The 19,073-nt window shown below is 41.7% G+C and overlaps 1 pseudogene; it reads right to left on the bottom strand.

Moving 5' to 3' along the window:
• Positions 1 to 5,338: 5,338 nt before the first annotated feature.
• LOC129859048 (SH2 domain-containing protein 4B-like) lies at positions 5,339 to 11,687 on the bottom strand (annotated as a pseudogene).
• Positions 11,688 to 19,073: the final 7,386 nt, after the last annotated feature.

A 19,073-nucleotide genomic window follows, 5' to 3' on the forward strand; every position in this document is an offset into this window, starting at 1 on the left:
GTATCTTATTATGAACCCGAGGAATAAGGAGAAAAGGTGTCTTATGCAGTTACATGGTATAACCTAGTGAGTAGTAGAAGAAAGTTTTAGAACAACTCATTCAAGGGTTTTTCTTTATTTTTAATATTTTACATTGTAGAATAATAGTGAAGACATCAAAGTGTTAAACAAATCTAAATATATTTAATATTTGAGATTTGTCAAAGTACCCACCCTTTGCCTTGATGACAGCTTTGCACACTCTTGGCATTCCCTCAACCAGCTTCACCTGGAATGCTTTTCCAACAGTCTTGAAGGAGTACCCACATATGCTAAGCACTTGTTGGCTGCTTTTCCTTCACTCTGCGGTCGATTCACCCCAAACCATCTCAATTTTGTTGAGGTTGGGGGATTGTGGAGGCCAGGTCATCTGATGCAGCACTCCATCGCGCTACGTCTTGGTCAGATATTCCTTACACTGCCTGGAGGTGTGTTGGGTCATTGTCCTGTTGAAAACAAATGATAGCCGCACTGAGCCAAAACCAGATGGCATGGTGTATTGCTGCATAATGCAGTAGTAGCCATGCTGGTTAAGTGCCTTGAATTCTAAATAAATCACAGACAGTGTCACCAGCAAAGCACCCCCACACCATTACACATCCTCCTCAATGCTTTACGGTGGGAAATACACATGCAGAGATAATCTGTTCACCCACACCGTGTCTCATATATACATAGCGGTTGGAACCAAAAATCTCAAATTTGGACTCCAGACCAAAGGCCAAATTTCTCGTGTTGCTCGTGTTTCTTGCCCCAAGCAAGATTCTTCTTTTTATTGGTGTCCTTTAGTAGTGCTTTCTTTGCAGCAATTCAACCATGAAGGTCTGATTCATGCAGTCTCCTCTGAGCAGTTGATGTTGAGATGTGTTTGTTATTCTGTGAAGCATTTATTTGGGCTGCAACTTCTGAGGCTGGTAACTAATAAATGTATCCTCTGCAGCAGAGGTAACTGAAGTAAATAGTAAAAATAATGAATGAGTTGGTGTGTCATCTTTTGTTTGTGTGTGCGTGCGTATTTGGATAGTTGTCAGACCCCTTGACTTTTTCCACATTTTTTAGCGTTACAACCTTATTCTAAAATGGATTAAATAAATCAAGTTTTTGGAACTGTAGTGTGAATGTGATATGAGAGTTATGGGAAATAACTTTTAATCTGAAGATTGGACAATAAGATATAGAATGTGTATAATAAGCTGATTTACATTTTATAATATAGTTTTGATATATAACGTTATCTTGGGGTTCCATCCACCACTGCCCATCATATTCCCAGACTACTAGTAATATCGCGGGATGTTATTTTAGAAGGTAACGGTAAATATATAGGCTTTTCTGGAAGGCTAGGGAGTCCTTGAAGACTACCGGGGTCTTTGGGTTCCACTGGGAGTATGGTTGGACAGCTGAAACTTTGTAGCTGTTTATTTTTTTTATTTTTTTCACCTTTTATTTAACCAGGTAGGCTAGTTGAGAACAAGTTCTCATTTACAACTGCGACCTGGCCAAGATAAAGCAAAGCAGTTCGACACATACAACAACACAGAGTTGCACATGGAATAAATAAATATACAGTCAATAATACAGTAGAAAAAGTCTATATACAGTGTGTGCAAATGAGGTAAGATAAGGGAGGTAAGGCAATAAATAGTCCAATTAAATACTGGAGTGATTGATGTACAGAATATGAATGGGCAAGTAGAGATACCGGTGTGCAAAGGAGCAAGATAAATAAATAAATACAGTAAGGGGATGAGGTAGTTGGATGGGCTATTTACAGATGGGCTATGTACAGGTGCAGTGATCTGTGAGCTGCTCTGACAGCTGGTACTTAAAGCTAGTGAGGAGGATATGAATCTCCAGCTTCAGTGATTTTTGCAGTGCGTTCCAGTCATTGGCAGCAGAGAACTGGAAGGAAAGGTGACCAAAGGAGGAATTGGCTTTGGGAGTGACCAGTGAGATATACCTGCTGGAGTGTGTGCTACGGGTGGGTGCTGCTATGGTGTACAGTGAGCTGAGATAAGGCGGGGCTTTACCTAGCAAAGACTTGTAGATGACCTGGAGCCAGTGAGTTTGGCGATGAGTATGAAGCGAGAGCCAGCCAACGCGAGCGTACAGGTCACAGTGGTGGGTAGTATATGGGGCTTTGGTGACAAAACGGATGGCACTGTGATAGACTGCATCTGTCACGCCTTGACCGTAGAGAGCTTTTATGTCTCTATTTTGGTTTGGTCAGGGTGTGATTTGGGTGGGCATTCTTTGTTCATTTTCTTTGTTGTTTGGCCGGGTGTGGTTCTCAATCAGAGGCAGCTGTCTATCGTTGTCTCTGATTGAGAACCATACTTAGGCAGCTTTTTCCCACATGGTCTTTGTGGGTAGTTGTTTTCTGTTTTTGTGTCTTCACCAGACAGAACTGTCTCATGTTGTTACATTTTGTTATTTTGTCTCAGTGTTCAGTTTTTTAAAATAAATAATCATGAACACTTCCCACACTGCGCTTTGGTCCACACCTTCTTCATACGACGGCCGTTACAGAACTACCCACCACCAAAGGACCAAGCAGCGTGGTAGCGAGGACTGGACATGGGAGGACATCCTGGACGGCAAGGGATCCTACACATGGGAGGAGATCCTGTCTGGAAGGGATCGCCTCCCATGGGAACAGGTGGAGGCAGCCAGGAGAGCAGAGGCAGCAGGAAAAGGGAACCAGCGGTATGAGGGAACATGGCTAGCAAGGAAGCCCGAGAGGCAGCCCCCATTTTTTTGGGGGGGGGGGGGGGCACACAGGGGGTGTGGCAGAGTGTCCACATGCTTTTGTATATACAGTTGTCGTGACGTGAACTAAGCATTAATCTGATGACTTATGTATCGAATCAACTAACTAGATTTAATTGTTACTCAATTAAATTAATCATGATAACAATTAACTCATTAGGATTTGGGGCACCACGGAAGAAGTTGTTTAACAAGTTACCATCTCCCAAATGAAACTCTAGATGATATATAAGATATGTATTGATAACAGTCATGTATTAATCATTACCTCATATCAGTCTCATAATTCTGAACGTTGCGTACTCCTCGCATCTGGACAAACCCCAGCTTTACTGATCATTCCGTACCACAAAAATGGATTTAATTATTTATTTACTAACTAAATAATAACACAGGATACACACACACGGTATAGGTTATTGATTAGAAACTTAATACAATGGAAACAGGTCCCTAGCGGACTAACGACAACATGACTGCATGTTTATCAAAAGAGGGAGGAGTAGAGAGGGGAAACAGGAGAAAGAGAGACAACACTTGTATCTATGCTCACAGTAATTCTAATACTTAGCCCCAGAACCGCCGACCATTTGGGGTAAGAAATAATGAATGTATTTACGTGTTTAAATGTCTTCCTTCGTCGTTTATCTCTGTTGGACCAAGGCCTTTGTGAAAAGGGTTAAGTTGGGCCTTCTCCCGAGCTCTTATGTGTAAGGCTCTGATTGTCCACAAGAAGTCAAAATGTCCTTCTTCTTAGTTGGCCGGGGCTTCAATGCCTTGTCCTGTAGTCTGATGCAGAACTAACAGGGTGGTGTTTACTTTCACTCATTCTGGACGAGTGGTCCTCTGAAAACAGCTAATCAGCTGTCGATGATCTCCAGTGGGGTGATGAGGGCAGTGTAGTCAACAATGGTTTGAAGAGAGTAACAGGATGGTCCTACTTAAATTCACTTTCTTAGATACGGTACTTAGAACAGATACTCAGCCGTAACATTGATTGTTAGAAAGGCTACTTTGTCGTTTTCACCTCGTGTTGATTTTCAGGGTTGTAAACAATGGAGACCTAAGCTGCAGCTTGAGTCTCAACTCATTCTTTATACACTCTGGTAAAAAGGGGGCGTTTCTGTTATGCTGACACACTCTCTGAGCTCCCTCGGGCCTGGCTACTTACTGGGGCAAAGTATCATCAAACCTATGATCTCATTAGAAAACTAAAATCACATTCCTCTTTTAACAAAAATACTCTCATTATCTTTGATATTTCACACACAACGTAAAGGATGAAAACCTGATATATACAATGTGTATACTGTTCAAGTTACAATATTTTCATAAAAATGTTATACAATTTTTAATGACATCACGAAATATACATTTGTTTTCCATAGACCATCTCTCATCATTCCCCACATTCGGATGTTAGGAATATTGTTCCAGTGTTCACTTTTGGACTAGAGTTTTTGGGCAGCAAAACGTCTCTGTAACAAAGCTACATTCCAATCACCAATACTAAAGGGTAAAAAAAGAGGTGTCACAACACCCCCCCCACATCAATCCCTCCTCCCCTCTACGGGTGAGAGGGGTCTGGTAGAAGTTGATCCATTGTAAACCTTATCTTTGGATCCTCAAAGGAGAGTCATGACACAGTATAGTGTACCTCATCCAACTGGTATGCTATTGTATGTAGACGTATGATACTATAGGTCCTATAATTTGTGTGATATTGTACGACTGCTATTCCATGCATAATGTAACCCAACATAACCTATTATAACATACTAAATGGAGTTTCACAGTTTTACATAGAGAATAATACTAATTGCCCTGAGACCACATAGATATTTTGGCAAAGTATTAGAAAAAACTGCATCCCTCTCTCCGATGACCTTTTGTCTCTGTTTTTGATGAGGTTGATGTTCAGAGTGGTACTTTAATGTAACTCAATGGCTGTGTGGCTGTGGCTGACTACTGGCTGCTCTAAACAGACTGACTGCCTGGCTCACTGACTCATGCTGGATCTACAGCCAGTAAACTGATACCTAAAGCTGGACAAATCAAGCTGCCTGCCACACAACAATCTCTCATGCTGCTTACTACAGCAGCACATCTCTACTAGCCAGGAAAATGCATTCTTCACAGTGTTGTGGAAACCTGAGCTTATAATTGAATGTGTGTCTGTGTGTGTGGGGGGGGGGGGGGGGGGGGGGGTGCTGATGATGTTAACAAAACTATTGGCTGTCTTAACTGCTGAATGATACTGTCTGTTGGAAAAGAGGAGCTCTGGTTACCCACTCGGGACCAGTGAGGCTATCACTTGCATAGAAAAAGCTGTCAGTGCTACTGCAGCAATAGCCTTATATCCTGAACAGGAGGGCACTTGCACCATTCATTCAAGAGATAGGTGGATCTCAGTGAATAATTGCACCGTTTCCATTATGATTAATTCCTTCTCATAGTAGCTTTAACCTATGGGAGGAGGATGTGCATTCATTCGATATACGTAGTTTGATTTCTTTGCAAATGCTCTCTTTCAACTGCAGTCTGGCCCAGGAACAAAGCCCTATCAGGATGACAACAGATTCCATATAGGGATGAGTGCAGAAAAACATGTTCAAATTTCTCTATGACTCTACGTTAAAGCTGTAGTACTCCCTAAGACCTTTGTTTTGTCTAATTGTGTTTAGCATCTTACCATAAATTTGCTTAAGTACAAAGTGAGAATCATATCATTCAAAAATAAATTGTGTCAGTTGGAGTATTTGACAGATGCTAGACACTTTTATCAATCCACCTCTGTTCCCTGTTGCCTCCGGTGTCTGGGTGTCTGTCTGCTTATATTTGTACACTACACAATGTTATACTGTATGTGTAATGTCAAAGAGACATGTGAATTCTTGCAAACCAAGATGCATCCTCCTTTTCAAATTAGCATATAACTAATGTCACACATTCACACACAGTTCAAACATTCCGTTCTGTCAGCCTCCACATATCATGTTTCCGTGGTTACAGCAGTATTATTGAAGATAACGCAGGTCAGCCGTGTATGTGATTTGTTGCTACATCAGTTGTGATATGAAAAGATCACTGATGTACTGTATATCCTGCCACACACACTCCAGCCACACACACTAGCATGCACGAACAGACTCACTTTTTTTCAATGCTCCTTTCCTGAGGAATACTTTTGAGTTAGATCGTTTGCATGTGGTAATAGTAGTGAAGAGAAGGAGTTTGGTGCAAGAGGGATCCATATTTGGTCGAGACAACATCCCAGTAATGACCGTGGAACCAGGGGGCAATGGTGGTGCTGTTGCACTCATAGCCAGCCTGTTTGAGCATTTGCTCCTCTTTGAACCATAGCAGAACACATTCTCTGGAGCTGGGCCGGGGGGCTCTCACCCAGGCGAGACAGGAGAAGATAGAGAAGTGAAGCATGCATAATCACATGATATTATAATAAGAAATAAATACATAATATATAAGATTGCGCAAAGCCTTTTAATGGTGCCGTGATAAAGGTGCATCATGCTTTAGATGAGTTCCAGGCACAAAAAAAGCCTTGCGGGTCTATCGGGTCTGCTTCTGTGTATCTCTCAATATATATCATATACTTTTTTTACTTCACCATTCTATGCATCTTATCTGTATATGGATTGGGTGCTGGATAGTAATTATGCTATATCTATCCATGTACATATTCATGAATAGTAGGCCAATTCTGTATCTGTCCTGTACATCATTGGCTGTGTAACAGTGAGGCTGTGTCTTCGGGCACTGTCCGCGGCGGTACAGCGGAGGAGCAGCAGGCTGGAGGCTGGGGCAGTGGGTACGCTCTGTGCTGTGGGTGGTGGGGGAGGATGACTCTAGCACAGTGCTGTGTCTCCTGAGGGAGGCTGCTGTTTGTCTGTTCCCCACCACATGGCCCTGCTGGAACAGCCAACTGAGCACCGCCACACGGCCCTTCTCTATTGCCCACAGGGACTGTCGGGTTGTACTCGACACGTGCCTACAACTTATGAAGGCTTTATAAGCAGTAGAAACATGGGTCATAATTAATCTGTAACCGTATTTCATGCTCTAGAATGATTCATAATGTGGCATAACTGTGTGACATAACCATCTAATTTATTAGTTCACATGTTTTGATCCTTTATAGAGCATGAAATAAGGTTACAGATGATTTGTGAGCCATTTATGTAGTGGTTATAAAACATATATGAATGCTTTATGAAGCCTTCATAAGATGTACTTCAAATAAAGTAGGACCGTGTTTTTTAAACACAACTGCATACTTCAAGGAGTAGGGCTTTCAAATAGTTGGTTTGATGGAAAGTTGTGATGTCATCAGCCTCCCCCTTGCTTGAGCAACAATAGAAGACCAATAGAGAACAAACGGGGAAAGGCCCAGCCCCCCACTTGTGGTATGTCATGACTTATCTGAACCACCTATTGAGATGTGACTTTTGTTATGTAAATCAGGTGTTAAATGAGGTAAAAAGGAGACTGGATTCACCAATTGTGAATGTTATATATTATTTGTGCATCCATGAGTGATGTTCTATCGATTGCCGGGGTCATTTAATGTTTTCAGGTGTAGGAAAGTTTGAGGATTAACAACAAAAGTTTTGGAGTTGACATTTAGGGAGGGACCGAAATTAATAAAAGAGGTTCATGTAAAAATGAGGGACGGAGAAGGAGGTGATCAATGGAAAGGAAAACAGGTTTAGAGAGAAAAGGCAGGGAAGACTTGACTTACGTTGCGCCTCCCATTCCTTCTCATCCTTCTCACTCCTTCTTTGTTCCTGCTCTAGGGAGATATACAGCTCCCTTGCTCTCTTCTCTTCTCCTCTACACGTTTTATCTCCTCCTCACCTTGATGTCTCTCCTCCTCCTCGCATTTCTGTCAGAGGAGAAATATGTGAGGAATTGTGAACAAAAGACAGGTGGGTGTACACATTTGCATATCATTTTGTAACAAAACACAATAATAATTGTCCAGGACTGTCGGCAGTAAACACAGGACCTGTATGTCCCCGACGGTCATGATTGCTGCATCTTCTAATGTACCCTGGCCTGCTGAGAAATGTAGGCCTATTATAATATTTAGGGTTTGCTCCCTTCCCCTTCCTTAGTCCAACTTGGCTACCTTCTAATTGACTTCATTAATGACCTCATCCTACAGTATGATATTCCAAACACAAGCATTCAGCTCATCATCTGTACTGAAGTGGAAATAATTTACTTCCCGGGAAATAAATTGGCCTTGTAATTCATTGCATGGAGGTAATTACCATTTAGCTGTAGAGTGAAAACAGGCAGCTTTTGACCGGGACAATTGTTAGCTGTTATGTTTTGTTGTAGCTAAAATGCTTTTTCCCCCTGCTGGAGACTGGTGAGTGACAGTTGTGGCAGCAAGATAGTTGGTGTTTTTTGATGCTGTGGAAAGAACATACAGTATAGAACCTCAGTGAACATATTCAGAGTTTCAGACCACACAGGGTTCTTTTTTTGCAAAGCAAGCATTCACCACATGTGCACAGCAATTGGGTTTCTCTAGGTCAAAGGCTACTCTTCTGTGAATGTAACCAATAGGGAATGTAACCCATCATATTATTATTATTATTATAACTACTTTTTCTATGATAATACATTTTTTATTGGGTGGGGGGGGGGGGGGTAAATCAGTTTTAATATTGATATATAATATAGATATATAAGATATATATTAATATATAAATTGTGGGCTCTATCAATGTATTTGTCTGCATCATTTTCAATCCCCCATATATATTTTTTCTCATTTAAAAAAACATATATTTTCCTTCTTTATTATTTTCCCCTAACACCCCTCCCCTAATTGGAGTAAACCAACAGACAACAACACTTAGGCTTTTACTCTCAGCTTTTACATATTATATACATTTTATGGACATTGTAAACAGACATGGTATATTTTACGTTTATCTTTTTTAGTTTTTAGTTTTTTTGCTACACTTTAACCCTCCCATCCATCTCTGAAAGCATTCCCGTTTTGAAAACCATCCAGTTTTCTACTTGCCATATATTTTTCAATTGTGCTGTGATGTTTCACAAAAGTTCTGAACCTTTGTATTGTCATAGTTTCTACAGATTGTAAATTAGATATGAAAATATTTACTAAGAGTATTATTATAATATTGATTGATTGACTATGGCTTTTCAAATCACCCAACAGTGCTATTTGCAGAGATAGCTTTAAGTAAATGTTGTGATCTTTAAGCCATACCTGCACCTGCGACCAAAAACAAGCTACAGGGCCTTCCAAAAGTATTCATACCCTTTGTCTTATTCCACACTTTGTTGTGTTACAGCCTGATTTCAAAATGGATTAAACAGATTTTTTCTTGCCCATCTACACACAATACCTCATAATGACAAAGCTAAAACATGTTTTAGAAAAGGTTGCTAATTTATTGAAAATTAAATACAGAAATATCACATTTGCATAAGTCTTTCTGGGTAAGTCTAAGAGACTTGCACACCTGGATTGTACAATATTTGCACATTGTTCTTAAAATAATTATTCAAGCTCTGTCAAGTTGGTTGTTGATCATTGCTAGACAGCCATTTAAGTCTTGACATAGATTTTCAAGCTGATTTAAGTCAAAACTGTAACTAGGCCACTGAGGAACATTCAACGTTGTCTTGGTAAGCAACTCCAGTGTATATGTGGCCTTGTGTTTTTGGTTATTATCCTGCTGAAAGGTGAATTTGTCTCCCAGTGTCTGTTGGAAAGCAGACTGAACCAGGTTTTACTCTAGGAATGTGCCTGTGCTTAGCTCTATTCCATTTATTTTTATCCCCAAAAAACACCATAATCCTTGCCAATGACAAGCACACCTATAACATGATGCAGGCACCTCCAACTCAGTGTTGTGTTGGATTTCCCCAAATATAATGCCTTGTATTCAGGACATACAGTTAATTTCTTTGACATTTGTTTTGCAGTTTTACTTTAGTGCCTTATTGCAAACAGGATGCATGTTTTTGAAAATTTGTATTCATTACAGACTTCCTTATTTTCACTCTGTCATTTAGGTTAGCATTGTGGAGTAGCCCCAGATAGGTTTCCTTCCTCTCTGACAACTGATTAGGAAGGCTCCTGTATCTTTGTAGTGATTGGGTGTATTGATACACCACCCAAAGGGTAATTAATAACTTCACCATGTCTGTTTTTAATTAATTTTTTACCCATCTAGCAATAGGTGCTCTTTACGAAGCATTGAAAAACTGTCACGACTTCTTCCGAAGTCGGTACCTCTCCTTGTTCTTCGCAATGTTTGTTGGTCGACGTCACCGATCTTCTAGCCATCACTGATCCATTTCTCATTTTCCATTGGTTTTGTCTTGTCTTCCTTCACACCTGGTTCCAATCCCATCAATTACATGTTGTGTTTCTAACCCTTGTTTCCCCTCATGTCCTTGTTGGAGATTGTTTGATTGTATTGATTGTACTACTAACAGTAGTGTGGCGTTGCACCGTGCAGCTTAAATACTTACATATTTAATGGGACTGATCTGGCAAGCAAGTCCAGCAAATAAATGTTTTGCCCTCAAGGTGGGCATCAACACAATCTCTGTAGAAGACATTGACCACTTGGATTGTATGGAGAAAGTAATCTGACTCACATTTCCAAATCACAACCAAAGATCCCCATCACTTTTCCCCTGCCCCACAGATCCCTCCCACAGAAACACACACTGCCTTTGCCCTACCTTGAGCTCCTCCTGGATGCGTTCCACTTCCTGCTTGGCAGCCTTCCTGTCCTCTGTTTCTTCCTTCCACTTCCCTGCCACAAAATGGGCCTTTTCCTCCGGCATAGCATCCCGGAACTTCTTCTCAATCTCAGCCTCTTTGATTTGTCTGAGCAGGAGGGTTGTTGAAATATACTGTCGTGAAGGGAAGGAGTAGGAAACCTACCCAAAGCCCAAATTGACATTGGTCTTTTTGCATCAAGGTGCATGCTGTTATGTATAAGACATGTTTGGAGAGTTTGTGTCTAGTTATGGCTCTATAACACACAACAGATATCTCCTTATCTGCCCCTCTCATCCCTCTTACAATATAATCTCTCACTGGCACATTTTCCCTTCCTTCTATAACATTTATTACAATCGTTTACCTTTGGCATTCAAATCCCTGCACTGGGTTATGTGGGCATCCTTCCTCCTCCCCAGTCACCAGAGCTCCTTGGCCTCCTGCTGAGCCTGCCGTCTGGCTTTCTCCCCCTTTTTTATTTTTTTATTTTACCAGGTAAGTTGACTGAGAACACATTCTCATTTGCAGCAACGACCTGGGGAATAGTTACAGGGGAGAGGAGGGGGATGAATCAGCCAATTGTAAACTATCAGCTATCAGCTCCTTGATGATGTCATCATAAGGCTCATCTCCAGGGGCGTCGCCCATCACCCACACGCATCCCCATCACTGCCCTGCAGCTACTGGATACTTCTCCTGCTGCCTGAGCGGGTACAGTGAGGTAAGCATGTCAGCATCACCTTTGACTGTCTATGACAACAACAAAAAACACGGCAAACACAACCTCTCCAGTTTCTTTTGGGAATATTGTATTTAACCATACTTACCAGTACCAATATCAAACATCCCTGTGAAATCATCATTTAGACACAGCTAAAATCATCTCTAAATCTACACTCTGAGATTTCAGTACAGTACACCCAGACTCACCCTACTTGGCCTGGTCCTGGTTCTGGTTCTCCCTCTCATCCCAGCGCCTTTCCTGCTCCTTATAGAACATGATCTGCTTCTGCTCCTCGTTGAGCTCTGCCAGCAAGTCCAGATCGATGTACATGTCCCACAAAATCTGCTGCATCATCTTGTCAACACACAGCTTCCAAACACCCAAGATATCTCAGGGTAAACCTGAGGTTAGGGTTTTGGGGCCATGAACCCCTTTTATCAGTTCACTACATGTTTGGGAGATGTAGTTCTCATCTTCCTCTCTCCTTCTATTTTGTCCCGTCACCTAATATCAGATGAGTGTCAGAGTGATCCAGAATTGCACATTGGTATCTGAGTGAGTCTGACAGTCAGCTCTTCAGTCTCCCCCTTCTGTCATTCACTCTGCCGATACTCCTGTGACTGTGTTCATACAGTCCTCAGAGACCCTGCTGGGCTGTAGAGTTCAGATCCTTGTTCCTCTTCTATCCCCATCATACTGGATCCAGCACCGGAACAAACACAGGTGCCATCTTCCTTCCCTCTGCTCTATGTGCTTTGAAGTGAGGGGTTTTAACCAGATCTCTGGGGACACACACACACACACACAGATCCCTTTACCTGATGTGTAACATGATAACAAGTCTTTACTGCAGGAGAGGGAAAGAATGAAACTCATGCCCATCTTCCATGTACAGCCAATGGAAATTTGAACACATGCTTTTAGTGTCAGATTAGTGTTGTTTTCTTTCCATTCTTCCTGATATCTTGTAATTACGTTTCTGTATGCATGTTTTATTTATGTTCAGAGCTAGAAAACAGGTTATTCAATATTATAATTAAATTATATAAACAGCCTAATGCCAGTCAAATGCCTTATTCATGAAAGTCATTATACCATCCATGTGTACTGTAATCTGCCTTGGATTTATGACAATCCCTTTGATTTGATTTAGCAACAACATCTCCTCCCACCAGCTAAATAAACCATCCACAGTACTGTAAATAGGGCAGACATAAAGTTTACCTGTCCCCTAGTTCTGCTCTGTTTCACAGGGATGTAATTAGGAGAATGACTTCCTCTACCATTCCCTGTGCTGTTAGTCTGCCTGCATGCTCCTAGTCATTTCAGACAACATTCATACATACGGTATGAAAAAGCGGATAGGGACCCTGTTCAGGGGTGGACAGGGCGGTTTTGTCTTCATAGGCCAACAATGAAAATGGATACTGCAGCAAACACCAGGTGGCCATGGCTGTCAGCTGCGTGTGTGTGTGTGTGTGTGTGTGTGTGTGTGTGTGTGTGTGTGTGTGTGTGTGTGTGTGTGTGTGTGTGTGTGTGTGTGTGTGTGTGTGTGTGTGTGTGTGTGTGTGTGTGTGTGTGTGTGTGTGTGTGTGTGTGTGTGTGTGTGTGTGTGTGTGTGTGTGTGTGTGTGTGTGTGTGTGTGTGTGTGTGTGTGTGTGTGTGTGTGTTTGTGTGCGTGTCAGGGTCTTAGTATTCAGAAAACATACAGCGCAACATAATATGCTCTGCTGGGGACTGCCATCCATAAACTGCTATGAGGCGCATTTCTCTTTCTCTCGATCTCTCTCGAACACACAGAACATTAGGCAGCTTGATTTATGAAGGCATCGGGGGCTGTGAATATGGAGCCACCTCCCCAAGTGGCAAGCATCTGAAGCATAAATCCACAGCTATATAGTGAATCAAACTTCGGATTTCCCCTGCCATTTTAGTGGAGAAGACACTGCTAGTGTGCATCCATAAACACTTGAAAGTGTAAAGACACACTGAGATATACAGTACACGGCTCATACAAGCTGTCACGTTCCTGACCTGTTTTTCCTTTTTTCTTGTATTTATTTAGTTGGTCAGGGCGTGAGTTGGGGTGGGTTGTCGATGTGTTATTTTTCTGTGTTCGGCCGGGTATGATTCTCAATCAGAGACAGCTGTCAATCGTTGTCCCTGATTGAGAATCATACTTAGGCAGCCTGGGATTCACGTGTGTTTTGTGGGTGTTTGTTCTCGTGTCAGTGTTAGTACCATACGGGACTGTTTGCGGGTTTGTCACGTTTGTTGTTTTGTATATTAAGTGTTCAGTCTACGTGAATTAAAAGATGACCACTTTCCACTCTGCATATTGGTCTGATCCTTCTCGCCTCTCCTCCTCGTCCGAGGAGGAGGATTACGACGCCCGTTACACAAGCATACATACTGTATACATCATGGGTAGTAAAGCATGCACACATATGCACGCACACACACGATTTATTGTAAAATGTTTTCACTCAAAAAAACTTCACAGGCAGACAATAAAACTTCCTAACCCTTTGTTTCCATAAAGCTTTGCTTGCTGTTGTTACCTGTATGTACAGAGTGGTTTTCAATCTGAATGGAAAAGCATCCTTTGTGTGATTGCACACATTGTAAACAACATAAAGCATGCAAACAGTACCAGCATAGACTATAGGCCTTCTGGTTTCAGCTCCTGTGTTAGGAACACATTGAACTTGAGTGGATGTGATAACTAAAGAGTCTGTGTATTGACTCTTTAGTAAGGGCATTGGTGATCAGGAAATGTTCTCAGCTGGTTATTGTCATGCAAAAGTCTGCCTACAAGCCGCAGATGCGTGCCTTTCAAACATCTACATTTAAAAACGTTTAATAAATCAATTTAATATACACCATCACAATAAAGCCATTATTTATTTTAAGCATGTCTAAAGAAACATTATGAAATGAAGAAAATGTATTTCAGAAGAACAGAATATGAGTTGGCCTAATGTATGTTATCTGGCGATGCACCATGCCACAGGCTGTAGGCTTGTTCATTTAGCAGACAAGTTATGTTTATAAGTCCCATGCCATTATTTTATATTATATGATTTTATGGTAAGAAGAATATAATTGAACTTAGCAAACTGAAATAGAAAGGATATTTTTCCCATTCCTGAGCATATGAAGTGGCTATGTTGAGCATTAAAGTGATCATTTGAAACAGGTCATATACATTAGATTTACAGCTATTTGGCAACTTTAGTTGTGAATGATAAAACCTTAAAATGTGTTAGAAATGAAAACATTTATGGGATGCATGATGTGACTATAGCTATTGATGATTTGAGAAAGTAGTATAAAAAGCTTGCGCTCTATTCGTGGCATCTGGCTGCACAGCTGTTCTCTCGTCACGTGACCATATTTTCACCCATCAGACTATTCTCAATTTAAGCTTATCTTTAGTAATATGTAAACATTTGTTTAGGTCGTGGCAAGGGAAAAAAAGAAATGATCCATATGCACTCGAATAGCGAATGGAGGTCACTTTCCCGCTGGTGCGTTTTTCAATCATGTTGGCTACTCCGGTTTAATAGCAGAGCATGTGCTTCAAACGAACAGCTGGGAATTAAATACAGTAGCAGCTGGGATCCTCCTCTTTTTAGTGGCAACCATCAAAACTCTTCTTTCATGGATGAGTCTATTTTGCATACCATGTACAGCATATCATATACTGTACATGTGTACTTGTGACATAGTACATCACATATGATTATGTTACACGACAATTATTTTACACTACACAATGAAACAGTGTGCACGCTACATGCAAAAGACGAGCATAGGCTACATCTCCACTGTTAGATCATGCACTGCAACTGTCACGGCAGGCTGATGTAAGTATACTTTCATCCTGAACTACAGTACTGTATCTGCCGTGGGCCACTATATAATATTTTGCTGGTCTATTCTATGGGGAATATCAAAGCAGCTCTCTGTGTAAACCTGATTAATAAAGACGGTTGATTTTCTTTTATAGACTATGGATGTGGACACCTGCTCGTCGAACATCTCATTCCAAAATCATGGGCATTAATATGGAGTTGGTCCCCCCATTGCTGCTATAACAGCCTCCATTCTTCTGGCAAGGCTTTCCACTAGATGTTGGAACATTAGTGCAGGGACTTGCGTCCATTCAGCCAGAAGAGAATTACTGTGGTCGGGCACTGATGTTGGGCGATTAGGCCTGGCTCGCAGTCAGCGTTTGTTAGTCGTCTCCGGTCTACTAGCTGTCACCGATCCCCTTTTCTGTTTTCATTTAGGTTTGTCTAATTGGTTACACCTGTTTTGTGTTTAGGGTAGGGGGTTATTTAAACCCAGTTGGCCCGCCGACTTTTGTGCGGGCTTGTTATTCTGTTTGTTGTGGTGGTGTTTTTGTATAGTGGATTCGGTCCTAATTTATGTTGAACAGTATTTTTGACGCGCCCGTTGTTGTGTGGCGTAGCCGTCTCATAGATTATTTCTTGTTGAAATAATAAATTCCACTTGCTCATTATTACCCTGCTCTCTGCACCTGACTCCTTCATTTCACCATCGGAATTGTGACAGTGTTCCAATTCATCCCAAAGGTGTTCGATGGGATTGAGGTCAGGGCTCTGTGCAGGCCAGTCAAGTTCGTTCACACCAATCTTGACAAACCATTTCTGTATGGACCTCGCTTTGTGTGGCCAACCACTTCGTGGCTGAGACATTGTTGATCCTAGATGTTTCCCCTTCACAGTAACAGCACTTACAGTTGACTGGGGCAGCTCTAGCAAATTTGATGAATTTACTTGTTGGAATGGTGGCATCTTATGACGGTGCCACATTTTGTCCCCTGGGAAGTCCTCACTAAACAACTCCTAATGCTGAGGAGAGAGATGAATCTGGCAGATGACACCTCCCTGCCAACCCAGAATTAGGAAGAGACATGGCATAAGCCTCAAGAACCTGATATACTGAGGAAACAAATTGTGCCATTGAAGAGAGAAACAAAGAGGGAGAGAGAACAGAGAGAACTAAGGGGATAGAGAAAACTAAGAAGAGTATGCAGAAAGAGGGGAGAAAGAGAGAGAGATGGAACTGCTGGCTAGAGGAAAGAAACAAAAACACAAAGGAAGGAATACAAGATCAAAGGATGAGGAACATTTAAGAAATGGAGTGGCAAGGTGGCAGAGATGAAAAGGGATTTATGGAATACGAGATAGATAGAGAGAGCTCTACGGCTGAATGAGTGAAAGGAGGGAACAGATAGCAGGAGAGAGACTTTCATTTAGTGAGAGGACCTCTCTGTCTTTCTCTGGGACAGATTTAAAAGATCCTTTGGTGTGCTACCACACACTCTGGCTGAATATGAGAATGGCGCCGGAGGTAATGGCGGACGTTTTACGGGTTCTTGGCCAATTGTGCTATTTTGTGTATTTTTTTAGCGTTGATCATAACCTTTTTTGTACATAATGTTTCCGCCATCGTTTCCTATGAACAAAACATTAAAACAGCTATCACTAACCTTGATTTGGACGAGGAATTATACTTCAATGAGTCGGAGGCGAAAGACCTATTGATTATCTTGGACCAGGCCCTAATCCCAGACACTCATAAAAGGCGAAGACGGTGCCCTCTGTTCTATTGGTGAATGTGCAATCTCTGGAGAATAATCAAATCAAATCAAAGTTTATTTGTCACGTGCGCAGAATACAACAGGTGTAGACCTTACAGTGAAATGCTAACTTACAGTCTCTAACCAATAGTGCCAAAAATATGTTAGGTGAACAATAGGTAAGTAAAGAAATAAATCAACAGTAAAAAGACAGGCTGTATACAGTAGCGAGGCTATAAAAGTAACGAGGCTACATACAGACACTGGTTAGTCAGGCTGGTTAAGGTAGTATGTACATGTAGATATGGTTAAAGTGACTATGTATATATAATGAACAGAGAGTAGCAGTAGCGTAAAAGAGGGGTTGGTGGGTGATGGGTGTCGGGACACAGTGCAGATAGCCCGGTTAGCCAATGTGCAGGAGCACTGGTTGGTCGGCCCAATTGAGGTAGTATGTACATGAATGTATAGTTAAAGTGACTATGCATATATGATAAACAGAGAATAGCAGCAGCATAAAAAGAGGGGTTGGGGGGGGGGGGGGGCACACAATGCAAATAGTCCGGGTAGCCATTTGATTACCTGTTCAGGAGTCTTATGGCTTGGGGGTAAACACTTTTGAGAAACCTTTTTGTCCCAAACTTGGCACTCGGTCTATGGATCTGTCATACAGTGAGTACAATTTTACCTAGCTAAAATGCTTCTTAGCCTAACTTCCTTGCATGGGCAACAATGAACCAGCTAAGTTAGCTAGCTAGCTAGTTAATGTCAGCCTAAAAGGCTACATATTGAACTTCAGTCGTCTCAGGCCAGTGGCCACTGGCTTGCGAAAGTATTTTTCCTCTTTTGTTGCCTTACAACCTGGAATTAAAATGGATTTTGGGGGGTTTGTATCATTTTATTTACACAACATGCCTACAACTTTGAAAAAAGCAAACAATTTTTTGTGAAACAGACAACAAATAAGACAAAAATCTGAACTTGAGCGTGCATAATTATTCACCCCCCATAGTCAATAGTTTGCAAAGCCACCTTTTGCAGCAATTACAGCTGCAAGTCTCTTGGGGTATGTCTCTATAAGCTTGGCACATCTAGCCACTGGGATCTTTGCCCATTTTTCAAGGCAAAACTGCTCCAGCTCCTTCAAGCTGGATGGGTTCTGCTGGTGTACAGCAATCTTTAAGTCATACCACAGATTCTCAATTGGATTGACATCTGTGCTTTGACTAGGCCATTCCAAGACATTTAAATGTTTCCCATTAAACCACTCAAGTGTTGCTTTAGTAGTATGCTTAGGGTCATTGTCCTGCTGGAAGGTGAACCTCCGTCCCAGTCTCAAATCTCTGGATGACTGAAACAGGTTTTCCTCAAGAATTTCCCTGTAATTAGCGCCATCCATCATTCCTTCAATTCTGACCAGTTTCCCAGTCCCTGCCGATGAAAAACCCCACAGCATGATGATTCCACCACCATGCTTCACTGTGGGGATGGTGTTCTTGGGGTAATGAGAGGTGTTGGGTTTGCGCCAGACATTCCTTGATGGCCAAAAAGGTCAATTTTAGTCATCTGACCATCTGTACCTTCTTCCATATGTTTGGGGAGTCTCCCACATGCCTTTTGGCGAACACCAAACATGTTTGCTTATTTTTTTCTGGCCACTCTGTTGTAAAGCCCAGCTCTGTGGAGTGTACGGCTTAAAGTGGTCCTATGGACAGATGCTCCAATCTCCGCTATAGAGCTTTGCAGCTCCTTCAGGGTTACCGTTGGTCTCTTTGTTGCCTCTCTTATTAATTCCCTCCTTGCCTGGTCCGTGAGTTTTCGTGGGCGGCCCTCTCTTGTCACGTTTATTATTCATTCCATTTTGTTAATAATGGATGTAATGGTGCTCCGTGAGAAGTTCAAAGTTTCAGATATTTGTTTATAACCCAACCCAATCTGTACTTCTCCACAACTTTGTCCCTGACCTGTTTGGAGAGCTCCTTGGTCTTCATAGTACCACTTTCCTGGTGGTGCCCCTTGCTTAGTGGTGTTGCAGACTCTGGGGCCTTTCAGGACAGGTGTATAAATACATGTGACAGATTATGTGACACTTAGTTAAATAAAGTCCACCTGTGTGCAATCTAATTATG

The sequence above is a fragment of the Salvelinus fontinalis genome, chromosome 1 (assembly GCF_029448725.1).
Source record: "Salvelinus fontinalis isolate EN_2023a chromosome 1, ASM2944872v1, whole genome shotgun sequence".
Classification (NCBI taxonomy): domain Eukaryota; kingdom Metazoa; phylum Chordata; class Actinopteri; order Salmoniformes; family Salmonidae; genus Salvelinus; species Salvelinus fontinalis.